The sequence below is a fragment of the Patella vulgata genome, chromosome 9, assembly GCF_932274485.2.
Source record: "Patella vulgata chromosome 9, xgPatVulg1.2, whole genome shotgun sequence".
NCBI lineage: Eukaryota > Metazoa > Mollusca > Gastropoda > Patellidae > Patella > Patella vulgata.
Window position 1 is genome coordinate 36,209,719 of NC_065887.2, and position 15,551 is coordinate 36,225,269.

Consider the following 15,551-nt stretch of genomic DNA (forward strand, 5'->3'; position numbering starts at 1 on the left):
GTTGCACATGGCCACATAATAGGGGTGAGGGACGACCGACATGAAATCAATTGATTTACATCATTTACTAATGTCTAGAAGCAATGATATTTCAGTAAATCCCGCTTTGAAGGCAGGTAGTCAAAATAACTCAACCAGCCTCTGTCGTGATCCAAAATAGTTGTAATCGATGCCTCCATATCTCATATTGGAAAATCAGTGACCTTTGGGCTGATTGTGTTTGAGGTTGTAACATACGAATGGCGCTGTTTATGCGTGATGTCACGCCACGCTGTCCCCCGGTCGGTTCAATATTATGCCGTTCAGATGGCCATGGACAATCTATCTAACCAAGAGAATTTAGTCTTCTCATACCAGGTTATATTAAAATAGTTCCAACAAGGCAATACCCTATGTACAACTTATTTCAGAATTATTTAACTAAGTAAGACTCTAGCTGTTACGTCATTAGGGTAACCAATCGTCATTGTTTACAAACAAAATCATGTGCGTTTGCCAAAGTAGCTACTTTTTGCAATCTGTAAATACGTTGTTTTAGGAAATATACTAAGAATACCGTTATATCAAAGACTTTAGCAACTACTTTGGTTTGTTTAAAGAGGGGGTGACGGTTACCCCTATAACGTCACATCTGTACTCCGGGTTGGGCATGATTGAAAGTATTCCTGTTCTAGTAATAATAGCATATCTACAAAGAATTTATAACGGCCTGACTTTAACTGTTGCCCCCACTATGTTCTGATCTATCCACGTATATTATGAATATGAAACGACTTCAAATTTCTATTCGTTCCATATGTCTGACTTGCAGAAAACTGGTCATTTTATTTTTAGAGACCAAGAGTTAGCCCATATCTGTATATTTACATTATATCATTTTATTGAAGGATTCGAAATTGCATTTCTTCTCACATTGTATTAGATCGAGTTTTTAATTTCCATTTAAATGTCATTGACGGTCTATTGATTTAAATAAATGTAAACGGTGCCTGGATATTAATTAAAGTAACATATTCAAGTTTTTAAATAACCCACTAATTAAGTCCCAGTGTAAACTAATCAGTCTTGTTTATTGCATACCGATTCTTAATTTAATAAATTCATTTTTTTAAATAACCCACTAATTCAATCCCAGTGCAAACTAATCAGTCTTGTTTATTTCATACTGATTCTAAATTTAGTTATTATCGACTGCAAAAATGGACAAGATGTTGATTTCAAAAGTTTCAAGCGCTCTTCATAGATGATAAAAGTGTCATGATTCCCAAGAGACTAAAGGAAAGACCAGATGAAAAAGCTTTAGATAAAACTGGACTTAAAAAGTTGATCAGTTGCCCAATTTATACTATATATTAATTGTATATCTTATATTCAAAATTTTAGATAAAATTTGCCTTCATCAAAGCACAAACTGCTAACTGAAATGCTGGATATTGTATATCTTATGATTAGGGATTTTATATAATAAAGTTATGATGATGTCACATCGGTAAATAATCATTGCCTTAACGTTAACATCTTTTTATCTAAATGGAGTTGTATATAACAATTATATTCAAACATGTTATAAAACACTCCAAAAGAAATAAGCATGGTATACTACTATTCGCCTACTCTCCAAGTTGTATATATAATTCATGCTATTTATGTATGTCGATTATTCCACGCCAATTTCTAATCTTTAAGCTAGACCATTAATCATTTTTGTCCCTAGCTTACTCAGTTAACTATATTAACAGGAGAGCCAATCATGTCCCTAGATCCTTAAATATTTTCTCTAATATAATAGTATGTAAACCCGAGGGGCTGTAGTGATCAAAAGGTAAAAAAGAGCACGTTGTGCACTGAAAACACACCATGACCGATGACAATGTGAATAGCAAATCGTTTTCAATCCGTATTATGTTTATATGTATATCTGATTAGGACTGCACACATTCTCTTAATAGGGGAGGTGGAGGGCAGATTTTTATTTTTTTTATTTGAGAAATCGATTGTCTCTCAAAACACTCGGACCTGTACGAGCGTGTAAACATTCTGTGAGAAAAGTCCCACGAGATCTGAACTGCCGACCATATTTTCAGTAATTAATGTAAAAAGATCCGCAAAAGGTTACAATTATATGAAAGCCTGTATATATTGTACCTGGGTTGTCACAACACGTACAACTGTTCATCATAGACTATTAAACTATATAGTTTCATTATACATGTATTTAACTTTTGAAGTGCTCCCGTGGAGGGGTCGGGTGGTCGAGTGATGACGGATATGGTGTGAGGTTCAATGCACCAACCCAACAGTACGTGACTAAAAGTATTGTTGCCAGTACCTCATCTGATGTGTACATATTCTCCCATGTTCTGCACAGTTCAGTTACCAGAGACCCAATAGAGTCACCAACTGAGATATAGGAATTTACTAAAACATAATTTTTTACCAACATAAAATTTGACAGTTTCTTGGCTCAGGGGAAGATGGTTTCAAATTTACAGCAACAAAATCTGTCTTGGCGCAACATCAATAACCGTTTATATTTCTAGTCTGAATGATTATGGTTGTTAATAACTGCTATTCTTGGTTACATTAGTGCTCAATGGAGCACGTGTTACGCCCATATTACCTTCATAGTACCTCCACGGTAAATATTTTTAAGCTGTAAATGTTTTAAACGTGTTGTTCCCTCATAGTGCAATTGGGATATAAAAAATGAAGGTTTTTGAGAAATCAACGAGCAGACATTATTTATTACGACCTCATCAAATTGCATACCACTCACCAAAGATCTATAAAGAAAACGCAGATTAGGATCAAAGAGGTTTCAAACTTTTACGACGTTAGACTAAATAATATTGCGACGGCAATTGACTTCGAATGGACTCAACTTAAGTTATAAATGATGAATTTGAATAAATATATTTAGAGAGAATATGATTAATGATATGGATAAATGTTTAGAAAGAATACCGGTGTAATTCTCGGTACTAGGCTAGCAAATGATTCTCCCCTTCTTTCAATAATTCGTTTATTAAACAATTGAACCCTTAAAGTTGTGATTGCATAGAAGATTAAGCAGCGCCTTGCGTCAGTCGAGCACCAACTATCATAATACAAACTGTAGTTGGTAGGATTGTGCATCATCAGAGCTGAAATAAAATAATTAAATTCCTTTTACACCCAGTCTGTATGTCGTCAAACCCATTTCTTACAGTTAGTCTAGGTAATGAACCATCAACATGCACTCAATAAAGCTCTACACACATCGTTTGATGTAAAGGGTGTACTTTCAACAAAAGTTGTTTGGCTCTTTTGTAGGGTAGCGGATATTTTACTGACTGATAGCAATACTGTGATTGTTAACCATGTGAGCTTTACAATTTAAGGTGTTTCCCTTTCGACTATCACAACGTGTAGTTATGTGGGGCGATGCTTTCAGAAGCTGGCGCTGCTTGGGAAAAGATAACCTCTAGCATCCCTAAATTCACCATCTACATTAAATTCCAGTTCACGACACGAAGTCCAGAACTAAATTTTAAAATAAAGTGATATTGGAAATTGCCATGTGCATAGAATGTTGACCGTAGTAGGAGAATATTATAATGACAAGTGGTTCTTACCACTAGAAATACTCTAAAAGAGTAAGTTGTTTGAAAACGTATCACATGGCTTGAGACGGTTGCCCTGGGCTAAGATAGAGGGGCTTTTCACACAAAATTAATTTCCCAAATATATCTGACATTGCCTCTTTAATGTCCGCGAGATTAAAATTCCGGCTATGTTCACCTGTTGTTGACGTAGGTAAAATAACACATGTAAAACACTAACTAGGTTTTATTTACACAACATAGATTTCTGATTGAACCGTTCTCCTTATAAATACCCTTTTGTCTATACAGGCCTTAGTAACACAACTACACCCCTCCCAAATAGACTGATAACCTTATTATAGGTCTATTATCAAATTATATTGGAAATCCTTGAGATGTCATCATTTTCGAATTTCACCGTCAATGCTATTTTTAAAAATTAACTCGTTAATATATTCCCTCGTGCTTTTAACACCGTCGATTTAGTTGTAAAATATATAATAATCCGTTATCATCCACAGCCGATGTTCAAATTAGGTACATAATTCGAACTGAACAAAAGCAAACAATGACAAAGTGTCAAAAAACATCAAATTAATCGCTTCACGTACCAAAATTTGTTTACACGAGACGAACATGTAGTAATACAAATTGGTCAGAACAGAATTGTCAACTTTAACTCTTTTGACGCCGCCACGTCCTATTTTTGGTATTTTATGTACAAATTTACATTAAATGCGATATATTTTTATACACATATAATTTGAACTACTTTTTTATCAACTTATAAAATTGCTGTACAATTTAATTTACAGAAAATACGCCTGTTTAAATTGACCCTTGGCGAATCTGTGCCTGCGAACGGGGTGTCGTTACAAGTGGGATATTAACCTGGTCCTCATATGGGGTCATTTAACCCAGAAAGTAGGTTGACTCCATCTTAGACGCCATTGTCGGCGAATATCTTTAAAATAGAATTAAATGGTCACCTTACATATAAATATGTTCATTGTCAAACGAGGTATTTGCAGAGTTGCGTTTATCACTTAAACGAAAGTTAAGGAAGGTTTTGTGATTTTGCTTGGTACCCGATTAAGTTCGGTATCAGGCTATTATTTTAATTTTATTTGTTTCAAGTAAAATGGTAGGCATACCAACAATACAATACAGTATTCAACAGACCCAACAAGAATAGCAAGAAACAAAGGAACAATGAATAAGAAATATAACATCAAATCAAATATTTATACTAATAATATACATCTGAGTTGCTGAACTGCTCTCTGGTAGTGTTTCATAATAACAGTGAAAAAATGTAAAGTAACATCATAAATCAATTTTGGGCTATTGAAAAATGGATTCAGAAATGAAATGAAATGAAACGGGGTTTAACGTCTTACTGCCTTGCTCTGACTGGGCTACTGAAAGCGGGTAAACGACATGCATTGTACTGTGGGAGAAATGTTACCCGGACATCGACGCTACGGCCTACTCTTAGATCGAATTCCAACTGCCAAGGGATATTTTACGTGCACGCCAATGTGTACACCGGACCTTGCAAGGCCCTCTGCCCTTTACCACTGAACAACGCCGGAAAATCCCGATGAACTTTCTCGGCCAACGCAGAGATATAACACGGAAACAACGTCCTACTCACTGAGCTACCGTGGCTCCCATGGATTCTATGTCACGATGGCTTTGTTTGTAAGGCGCTGACTAACTAAACAGGACTAGTGGCGCAGGACCAACGTCTAGTCGTTCGGACACGTGAAAGAAACCTTGACCTTTGGAATTCGATGAAGACTGAACAGATACACAAACAAGTTGGATGTTAAAATGGGTTCCATATGAAATCAGGGAACTAGAAAGAATCGTAACAGATGTCGTTTCACTCGAGTCTGATGCATAGGAACCGAGCCAAGCCACGAAGCTTGTATTAGATGGGCGTGGTGGTGTTCTTAACGATCACTTGACGAACGGGGATTTTCATAGTGTATCAGATTATCACGTGGATGAATGTGTGTAAATCGCTGTATCGTTTTACTGATAACGGCTGTATACAAACATCCCAGCCTATAAAATTATTGGGGTGTAAAATTTAAAAGTGACTTTGGCTTATATCAGAGGTTATCTTTCGGGTTTTTTTATTTATTTTTTTTTTCTTTAGACGTCGAGTGTACTTTAGATGATAATCTGTTAAGAGTCTTGGGTAACTCTACAGACGTACAGCATTTATATCACTACAAATCCTGATACATGTTAGTATTAAATGCTATAAAGACGTCAACACAGATAGATAATCCATTCCATACTAAATAAGTCAAATCAATTTTATTACATGTTTACTGATCTTAAAATGTCCCTGTCGAAATTCATTACACCGGGAATAGTTTGACTTCTGGATGTGTATAAATCAAATGGGATATTTTAAGTGTATTGGGAATTTATTTGGGGTGTGGTTTAATGAGACTGGAATAAAAAGGGATGGAGTTTAAGTCCCGACAAAGCATTACTTCGATCAACATGGTCCTCGGTTTATCGTTACATTTCAACCGCCAGACCCACAGACACCATCCGTGACAATTGGGAAACCGGTCTTGACAAATCCAGAGGTTATTCGAACCCTCGATATTTTCGACAAGACTACAGTGCCCTTAACGCTCAACACAACGGCTCCGCCCTGAATCCGAGAATCGTGATTGAAGTAGTCTGATACCTTTAATTATTAGTTCAGACGTAATGTTATAGTAAACCGAGGACACATAGACTTGAAATCTGATATAAAGTTTATTATAGTTGTAATCATGTTGTTGAGTAGATGCTATCTTTTTATACGTATGTTCTTTCTATATTTGTAACAACAAAAAAAGTGGTTGACGTTTTTGCACATTGAAGGTCGACGTTGGGTTAGGTTCTATTTTCTCATGTAGTGAAGGGCGCTTCAAGGACAGTCGTGTCTAGTTTATCGCAAGGGGCGAGTAATAAATATCTCTCAAAGACTTGGATCTGGATCTAATTTAAAAGCGCAGGTAGGTTTCTTTTTCATTCAATACAGTGTCAAGAATTGAAGGTCGATATTGGGCTAGGTATTAACTTGTCAAGTAGTGAAGAGCACTTTATTAAACAGTTGTATCTAGTTTATTGCAAGGGATGAGTAATACATATCTCTCGAAAACTTGGATTGAATCTAGAAGAAATCGATGGTAGGGGGGAAATATATGTCTATTAAAACATTTGAATGAAGTATACCTGAAGTATATTTAATAATGGTTAGTAAAACAAATCACAACTATCCGTCATGGATTACAGAGACATGTTAGTGTAACCCTCGATGATTTACGTTTTTCCTTTGACTAGGGCCTCAGTGTGGTTAATGGTATAACAGGAAGTGAAATATTTCAGATTTGCATGTCAAGTAAATTCATTCAGTCATTCAGTCATTCAGCAAATCTATCTTATAATTTACATTCAATTGGTATTGAAGGAGAATTAAAAACGTGTAATCTCGTCACAGTTGATAAAATGTAGACCGTTTAGTCCGCTATTGAATGACTATACTTATATATAAGTTTACTATTTAAATCAAACGGTTTATATTGTGTATGAAAGAGCATTTATATAAATGTAAATACGAAGATATCACTAGTGCCGAAAAGAATGATAACTTTCCCGGAGAGTTAAGTAATTTAAAGGAGTCGTACCAGATATAATTTAGTGAACTGAGGAGTTAGTTCTGTGTGGAAGACGCAAAGAATCATACTTTCTAACAGTTTCTAGTTGAGGTTGGCCCGAAGCCAGATCGGTCACATATTGTCCAATAGTCAAAAATATGTACTACGTTAATGTAAAGATTGTTTTTTTATAATTATGTAATCAAGCACATCCGAGTATATAAAATATAGTATTATTAATACTTAAAGATGATGATGTCAAAATGATTGAACAAAAATAAAATCTTAAATAACTATAACTTATGAGGGAGTCACGGTGGCAAGTGGGTAAGGGGTTGGTTCGCTAGCCTGGAGATCGCGGGTTCGCTCCTGGTGCTGGCGAGAAGTTCATCGAGATTTCCCTGCATGATTTCCCCTTGTCAATGGTGCAGGACGCGGGACCCGACAAGAACAGCTGTCTGGTCGTTCGGATGAGACGGAAAACCGAGGTCCCGTGTATCCCTTGGCAGTTTGTATTCAGTATAAAAGTAGGTCGTAGTACCGCTGTCCGGGCAAAAATTCCACCCGGAGTAGAACAGTAGGAAGTTTAATCCTCATGGCACACTGTGTGGGAATGTCCATCTTCATTACCCCAGTCTGAGCAGACCCATAGACCGTTATCATAACTTATCATAAATGTATTGTACTATAGACCACGGTGCCGGTGACCCCGTTGGTGGCATTTGGTAGTTGCTGGATTTCGTAGAATATGCTGGTTTGATTTTCTATTATATCTGCGGGTTAGCATAGTATTTTAATGTATTTATTTCACCATCAGAGGAGATAGTTTACGTGTTTCTATATTCAAACAATACAATAATTTACATATATCTGTTTCTTAGTTTAAGAATTCGGATGACTACACTGGACGCTATCAGCCCCCTCCCCCACCAATATAAATGTCGTTCCGACGTCCCCGAACTGTCATCATCGTCCATCTTTGTTTAATGTAATATTCCTACTTATTGACAGCTTGATTTTAAACTAATAAACAGAAAATTGATTTAGTTGAATTACACCCGTATAATAATAAGTAAAACTATATCTGTTTCATAATGAGAAAAAATATCCTTGGCCCTAACCGTTATATATCTGTTATTTGTTTTTTTCTATTGACGTCTTCTAATAACTTATAAATGGAAAATAAATCATCATGCTATATCTTATTCTTAAGTGCTTTTAATAAAATCATCAGCTTCACCTAATGTAGGCAGTCAGGTTATAACTGCGGCATCTTGTTCTATACAGAAATGTAAATGAATGTCTTGTGGGTATAGAAGAATTAAAAAAATAATCCAGACAAGTCGTGTTTACCGTCTCTTTGAATTTCTATTTTTGATGTCAATTAAAATTGGTTAAAATATATAATTTGATTAATACCTCTTATTTGATATTACTAAAGAAATGATACAAAGACAATCCCTAATGAAAGTCGTGCTTAGCGTGTCTTTGAATTTCTCTTTTTGGCATCACTAAAAATTGATTAAGATTTATACCTACTGTGGTTAATACCCCTCATTTTAATATTATTACAGAACTGATATATAGACAATCCCCATTAAATGTTAAAAAAAACAACACCAAACACGTACAGTTATTAAAATAGAAAGTCAACAATCGATTATAGGTAATTTGTGAAAAACAGATCACATCTTGTCATCTTTTTAATCATTACAGTTCTATGAATAGATGAGTCGTGTGTGCATGGCGTCCACAAAAGGCCTATTATTTTGTTCAGGATGTTGGCACCCTTTTGTCATCGGTACCCGCATTTACCGACTGTAAATAATGTCCAGTGAAATTAAAAAAAAAACAATAGCGATAAATATCATCATTTTGACATCTCCAATTTCTGAGATATTTTACCTCATCAGTACAGGAAATGAATCTTGTATAAAAAAGGAAAACAGAATTGTAAAACGACCTTTACTGGAATGAATAATGGAAAATTTCAACAGACTATTGCACAAGAGTTTAAATGTCAGCTGGTAATAATATCCCTTGTTAATTAAACCTTTCTATGCTGTTAAATGTGACGTCTACCAGGCAATAGTGAATCTTGAAAACCTTTAGTTGGCACCAAGTCCATACAAGAATGTTCTCAACCGATGGCTTCTATTGGTCATGAGTTTACCATATTTGTCTATGTTTATTGTATTGTTCCAAATTGGTCTTTGAAATAGAGTATCTTCGCACTTTCGCGATTCTCTCATATAACAGATAAGCCATGTCAAGTCTTCTGAAAGGGTTTGTAGGCGGCGGTGGGTGGGGGGCGTAGTGGTCGTGCCTCGAACTCCAGCGGGTCGGTTACCTGTAGCTTACAGTGGCAGTACAAGCCCTGGTGTGAGCGTATGTGGCTTTGGTAATAGGGGCGCCTTCTCAACCTTGTTGGTTTACCACGGGTAATCCCCTCATCGCCCCTCCCCCTACAAGAAAGACTCCTGTGCGATATCTCTCTCGGTGGAAGCGGACGTTAAACACTAATAGAAGAAGAGGAAGTCTTAATACTGAAAAGTCTAATTCTAGTACAAACCAACTCCTCAAAATCCATTTGAACGTTTCCTCAGAATAAATTTGATTGAGGCATTTGCACTAATCTATTTTGAAAAAAATCCGTATATGATCAGCTATTATAACATTAAAAGATAACAATTCAAATGTTTCTTCTTAAAAGGTTACCACTAGACTAGACTATTGGCGCATAAAAGTCATTTAGTCAGTTTTAAAAGGTGTTTCTTTTGAAAAATGCGGTCTGACGTGGGTAGTCTTATCTGATATCTGTGTTTATTTGAGATAACCTTAGACTATATAATATATATACATGATACAATGTTAAAAACTCTTCAAACGTTCATAAATCGTATAAAAGTTAAATTGAATTTTGTCGTTTATGAGAAATACATTACAACATGTGTTTACATTGTGGTATATTACCTCGTCTGTATGTTAGTTTCAAGTACGTTTTTAATGCGTGAAATCGGGAAGAATTATTTGCTTATAATTGATTAACTGTTCTTGGCAGTAGATTCAGTCGCAGTTGATGGATGAGGCTGAATATGGAACAGCATGTTGTGATATAAGAACAGCATTGAATTACATGGAGAATGGTTCCTTATAATTAATGTAATATTACGTAGGCATCAAGGGTGAATCGAGGTAAATGTGTTTGTGGTGGGGGGGGGGCGTGTGTGGGAGTGGGGTCATTGGGTCTTGTGCCCTTTTTGATCCACGCTTATTAAAATTGAAATCAACTAAACGGGACATTATCGAAATATTTACTAAACAATTGTCTTCGAAGGCAAACAATCCACAACTTAAAGGAGCTAAATCGCCATTCTTTGGCGCCTATAAATTGATACAAATGGGTCACAACGCATATAATAATGTAATATGAATGTATATAAACTGATTTACATTCATTTGTTTCTGTTATTAACTGTAATTTCTAATCAGTTGTTTTCGGCGAAATACGCGAACAGTTCAAATTGAATGACAGTCTTTGAGGTCTGGTTATTTCTGTCTACACCGGTAGTATTCTCCTACATGGGGTATGTTTAGACTCGTTCGTCGAGTCGCTTTATTATGCTTGAAAGCATTATGGCCCACGATTCGTGTGCCAATTTTAACGTTTTCATTTGTGTCTGCAATGTCGAAGACTGAGTATGATATTGCGTTAAAGACTCGCCTCCTTTAATTACAATTTACCATTCCATTTCTAACCGATAAGCCGAGAAGTCAAGTGTATTCTGTCATGTCGAGAAGTGTATTATATTATCTATGGTGGTTTTATTTTAGTCTTACAGTCTTTATAACCGACTGGTTAGAGTGTTATTTATTATACGTTACGTCATTAGAAAATACATATACATCAGATCACAGGGAGAATACGTCATGGCACCAAATGTTAAAACATTTATAGATCATCACATTACACTCAAGTTAAAAAGAAATAAGAACCTGAATATTCGAAATTAGTAGCAATGAAGCAAGATTTGAATTGGCCGTGGCTTATTTCTTTAGGATACTAAGAAATTATAGTTGGCCCAAACTCATCCGCCACTTGATTTATTAACTTCTTCTAAAGGAGAGATGTGTGTTTTAAGTTCTGTTCACACAAAAATTCGCTTTTTCTGAAACCAACATAGGTTATCTGTTTCTGTGGTCACGTGTTCTGTGGTGGCGGTGGGATTCGTTTATCCAGTTTTATGTGTCAATGGTTCTTTTACGTACACACCAATTTCTACACTATATATAATGGTCTTCGTGTTTCCTTGTCAGCGGGAAGCAGCTTGACAAAAAATCATGGACATTCTATTTGAGTGTTCAGTAACCCGACCCGGAATGAAACAACTTGTAATTTAGAACAATATTATATGTGTCAAACCTAACTAAAAACTTCAAAATAAACCATCTCAAGATGTCATACAACTTTAAACGAGTAAACCTATATATTATTACGAGGGCCTGGCAAGGACAGCTGTCTAGTCGTTCGGATGCGACGAAAAGCCGAGGTCCCGTGTATACATTGGCATGCACGTAAAGGATCGATATAAGAGTAGGCCATAGTGCCGCTGCCCGGGCACAATTTCCCACATAGCACACTGTATGGTATATGCCAGTCTTGATTAGCCAATTCCGAGCAGAACAGTAGGACGTTAAACCCCATTTCATTTCATTTATATATTATTACGTATATATAGCCGTTTCTATGTACGATGTCATGCTATTGATCCCAAACTCAATTACATTATTGTAAACTTTACGACTAGGCGTGAAGAAGTTCTCATGAATATTTCACACGACTATGTTCTGTTACTTTAATCTTTCTTCAGTACTTTTTAAAAATCACAGAGCTCACTTTAACACTGGTCGATAATCAATGCACTTAAATTTACAATGTATTTATTATCCAATCCAGCCAGCTAGGCAATATTTCACACAACTTTAAAATATCACCCCCTCTTTAAATTTGGATAATAAACTTATCGATTTGATCTCATTGTGGGTATGTTGATTTCAGTCCATATACAGTATAGATAAATCCAATGTTGAGATAAGGGTGCTTACAGGAGTCGGGAGAGGGGTTTTACATAGGCTAAGCCTGTTCCCCAATCCCATTCAGACAACCTGAATAAAAATATTGTTTTTTTTAAAAAAAAGAGTCGGGATGCAGTTTTAGCCAAAATTGAAAAACACAAGTTATTAAACAAACCAACTTATTCTCAATCTTTCGAAACGAAAATGTTATAGTATATAACTATCTTATTACTTATCGAAATAAAACATCAGATTAACCCAATGCGACACTTTATTTTTAGCTAAATCAATGAGGGTCAACTCCTTTAATCTTGAACATATCGCAATAATAGGAAGGAAGATTTATGAGTATCATGCTTGACCTCACTAAACTCGTATTTATTTGTGCTTTTCTGGCGGGGCTATATCTCTTCAGCTCCTCTAGCTTTATGAAATATAAAATCATTCCTTCTTAAGAATAAACCCGGGGGTCAAACGGAACTTCTCGAGAAATTCCGAGTGCTACCATTCAGAAAAATCATTCATACGACCATTAAAGTTAATTTAATGGAGACTAAGTCCTGTGTGTCCTATTATTTTACATAGCATGCCGTCACTATGCACGTAATATAAAGATGTCTATTAGCGCCGATTAGAAATTTTAAGAGAAGTTCGGGTTAAAGTAGTCGTTAATATGCACACTTTATTTTTAAATGTGTTACTTCTCCGCCTTATGGGAATCTTACACGCCCTCTGTATTGTCATTGCTGAAATTATTTCTATTATAGATCGTCAATTATATCTGTAATGATATTTCATACGATGAATAAGGTCAAATACAGTATTATCAATAGCGGAATAGGGCAATAACCGTTGGCTTAAATACATTTTCTTGTCAAACTTGCCGGTTATTTTCTACCTAAAAGACTCAAACATGATTTTCAAATAAGATATTTTTAATGGCCGTGCGAAAAATCAATACTATTTTAAGAATCAAATGAGACTTGGGAATTATTTTTATTTCTTAGCGTGCTGCAGTGTAAGCAATGTGTGTTTTATTAGATCACTCTAGTAAATGTCAATGATATGTGAGGGTTTTTTTGGTTTGATATAAAAACATTTAAATGGCCAAATCAATCAAACTCGAAATACATTTTTATAGAATAATGATATATATTATTTATATAATAATCCTTGCGGCGTATTATTATTCTAGAATAAATGGAAAATTTCAAGTACACCTATACCTCTAAAGATCTGTATTTGATCTTTTCAATATGGATTTAAAAGATTAAATACGTGTCATAATCCTAATATATGCAAATCGTTCAACCTATTTTGTTTGGAAGAGAGATCCCATCCAGGCCATCCCCATAAGAGTGACGGCGTGGTAGTTGAACAGTAGAAGACGCCAGGTTCGATCAGGGGTGTTCTTAGTCGTGGGACAAAAACCCTAATCAGCCAGTGTACACATTGGTGCGCACGTAAAAGAACCCGTGACGGTTGGAATTTGGGAGCGAGCAGGCGGAAACACCATTGTCCGGCCGCGCAAAATTCTCATTGCACAAAATTCTCATTAAAATGATAATTACCATGTTAGTCTCAAAATTACCGATGTAATTTGTTGACTAGACGTTGAACCCCGTTTTAAAATAAACTCAATATCGGCCTGCTATGAAAAGAGCCAGTAACGTTTTTGTTAGTGAATGTTTTTAGGTTGGGTCGATGATTTATTTTGTCCTTTTAAGCGAACCCTTCGCAATTCTGACAGATTCAAAGAACGACGTTTTGCACGTTATTCAAAATAAAATATACGACAATCTACGATAGTCGTTTATTTCCGTATACCAATCTGACGGAAGTGCCATCGTGGGGACTACCAGTAACTTGAATCGCAGACTACCAAAGAAATGAGTGCTCTCCATATAAAATTAGATCAAAGTAAAGCACATAATATTTCTTAAAGATGCTACACTAGTTTTACAAAAATAGATAATTAAAAGGGGATATGTTGAAAAATGCAGTCAAATTACTTCATTCATTGTGGAGTTATCGTCAATTGCAGTACAGTGTAGTCAAGATTGTCATTGCTACCGTTGTTAAATAATACACAAAGTCTCGGTTATTTATAGAACATTTCTCTCCTAAAGATAGACCTGCATTAGGCAGATTTCGCTCTTGAATAATGCATCTTTAATTTAAAGTTGATTATGTACTGTTCAAATTATACCGTTTCTATATCCTGTCTTCGCCTGTATCTTAACCCTTTTAAATTATCTGTGATTGTCAATGATGGCGATCTATGTAGTCTTGGACGAAGATCAAAAATGATAATTGATGAATTCTTTGAAACAGATTATAATCTTAGATGAATTACTGTGTCTGTGGGGATATTTATATTTATAGAACATATTGCCATGGAATGTAACCGTGTATCTTAAATAAGTCTAGTGAACTTAAAGTCATTTTGTCTTGTTACATGGGAGATATCAAAACATAGGTGCTCGGTGGTCGGGTGTTGAATCTTGTTAGAAGGCAGTCTGGGCGGAATAACTAAACGATCATATCTGTCAAACTGTCCAAGTAGACAATTTCCGGTTTTTTCACCTTTCGGAGATTGAATTATTAAGAAAACCAATCATCGATCCCCTATGATATTTTATCTAACTCCTATTTGAAATACATTTGTGCTGCTAAGACTTTCAGGCAGTGCTGGTCATTAAAGCATTTTGATACTTCCCGCTTTAAAAGGTGTCTACTTCTGAAGACATTTAAGATTTTCTAACATTGCTGGTAATTAAGGCAATTCTTAAATTGGTGGTGTTAAATAAGATCCACTTACGAAGACATAAACGATACTGTAATTGACGTTTTGTAGGTTACCGTTTTGTACGCTAGAGAGTATACGGTTGGTTAATTTTACCTACATACAGATTAATGTATAGCATATGTAAACACAATGATATTGTCTCAAATAACCAACCCTACACTATATATATATAATTAAACGGTTACCTTGGACACATAAACTCCCTTCTATTCACTTAATGTAATATACAAGTGTAAATAGTTCATTTTATATGAACAGGTTTTGGTGGTTGACTACACTTATTGGCTTATTGTGCGTTTTATCCCACGGTACATGGATCGCAATATGTGGACGAATAATAGGCGAATCACGTTTAAATTATTACGCATGCACCATTTCTTGGATACAGTTAATGTTAAATTCGTATTTAAA

General features: G+C 35.5%; 1 protein-coding gene across 3 annotated transcripts in view; it reads left to right on the top strand.

The window, feature by feature from the left end:
* The first annotated feature begins 6,484 nt into the window (after positions 1 to 6,484).
* LOC126832302 (5'-AMP-activated protein kinase subunit gamma-1) overlaps positions 6,485 to 15,551 on the top strand; it is a 134,610-nt gene continuing 125,543 nt past the window's right edge. For all 3 annotated transcript variants that reach the window (XM_050563028.2, XM_050563029.2, XM_056103329.1), the window contains exon 1: positions 6,485 to 6,613. The gene's annotated coding sequence lies outside the window, so the exon portion shown is untranslated. The remainder of the gene's footprint in view (positions 6,614 to 15,551) is intronic.